Raw genomic sequence first — 1,884 nt, 5'->3', positions numbered from 1 at the left:
TTTGTACTCCAAACATTTGCATTTGTGTTTGTGTCAATAGTATCAGAAGTGTTTCCTCAGTCAGCACTGAGTAAAGCTCATATTTCTAGACTATAACTCCTCATTTTATATACTCGCTATGTTATATACTCGTAATAACTGTGTTAGTATTGGCCAAATGTACATGTAAAAACAAGGTGGGGGGCGAGGGGGTATCTATTTTATTTTACATACTAATACAGAGACATATAGGTTTATATGTCTCTGCATTATAAGTCATACACTACACAGTTGCACTGGGAAAACAATCGGGGCCGAGACCTCGCACGTTTTTGTATGACGGCGGTCATATTTTCCAAATGAAAAGTGCTGCTGCCCTCTGTCGGTGGCGCTGCTGTAGGACACCTTAAACATGGTAGTAGTTTATTACTTTTAGTCTCCAGCCCCCCGTGAATCTTCTAATCAGGTTATTCTTGCTCTTCTGGTGTAAATATAAATGTAATGTAAATATACAAAATGTGTCCTATGGATACCGTTAAATGAACACTTCATTTTGCCAGAATATCTCCCTTTCTGATTTAAAACGGGTGGTGCTGCAGTTGGGCAAATCTTAGGTAATGTTTAAGCAACGTTGGAACCTACAGGAAAACTCCAAGGTACCTAATGCGAAGCTATGTTATTTTACAGTGAAGTCCATTCAATTCTTCATCAGGCAGCGAGACTGATAACACTTAAGCGCGCTCACTGGACCCCGCCTTTATAATCTAGAACAGATAAACCCTCTTAGCTGGTTTTTGAGAAGGGTTTAAGTGTCATATCATATGTCTTTCTTGCGGGTAAAATGCCCCGCCCCCCAAATAATTGCTGCACTGCATCATGTAATGTGTTAGGTTGGGTGGGGTGAGTAGTGTGTCCCGCCCCCCAAAGTTCCAACCCACTGGCTCCAACCATAACCAAACATACCTCATCCAATAAGTCAAAGCCGTATAACTGGATATGTGTTAACTTTACATTTATTATTTAGTAGTTTTTTCGTGTCAAAACCCTCGCGCACTTTATGCAAGATAAGGCACAGGAATGCACAGCTAAGCAAAACGTCATCTTCTGTCTGTCTGTTCGAAAAAGAAAGTTGTTCACTTTCATTTAAAGGTCTAAGCAGGAAACCTTACGTTGCGTCCACATTACACACTGCATCCTTACACATTACGATCTCATTCATCAGCCAGTTCAGCGTAACTGGATTGCGGAAACACCGCTGGGTATGTTGGTATAGCCCCAGAAGCACTTTCACTTGCGCTACAGTTCGAAACTGCAGGAGTGTAAACACAGAGCGCAGGGAAAGCCCTGTTGTTCTTATGATTAGCACGATAATCATAATATTAACGATAACAACCAAAAACGAAATACATGGGAACAAATACCCTAAACTGACAACCACGTTTCGAAGAAAAATGTTCATTTTTGTATGTTTAGATTAAAATGAGATGCAATTTCTCCAGATTACACTGAAAACACCATGGGTATAGTCCAGAATGTACCATAGTCCCCGACAGTATAACATATTTTCGAATTCCAGATAGAACGGGCTTCCCGCCAGCCCCGTGAATGCAAATCGCCTTATTGTTTGGTTTATATAGTCTGCCTTGTTACACTAGCTCAGTCCAGTCTTGATCTTGACTTGAAATTACGAGCTCATTAACAGCAAAAGACCACACAAGAAAAGATGTTCATTGTTCGACAATTTCTGTGGATGGTTATTTGTCCGGCTGTATTTGCAACATGCGAAAACGAACGGGAACAAAAGATAATAGCTGAAATAATTGAAAAGCTCCGTAACCTGGTAAGGGTGAATAAGGGTAAATAGATTTCCGTTTTGGGGATAATAACTGGATACTATTCTAATTC

Source organism: Electrophorus electricus, chromosome 4, assembly GCF_013358815.1.
Source record: "Electrophorus electricus isolate fEleEle1 chromosome 4, fEleEle1.pri, whole genome shotgun sequence".
In the NCBI taxonomy this organism is placed as follows: domain Eukaryota; kingdom Metazoa; phylum Chordata; class Actinopteri; order Gymnotiformes; family Gymnotidae; genus Electrophorus; species Electrophorus electricus.
This window is presented reverse-complemented; position numbering follows the sequence as displayed.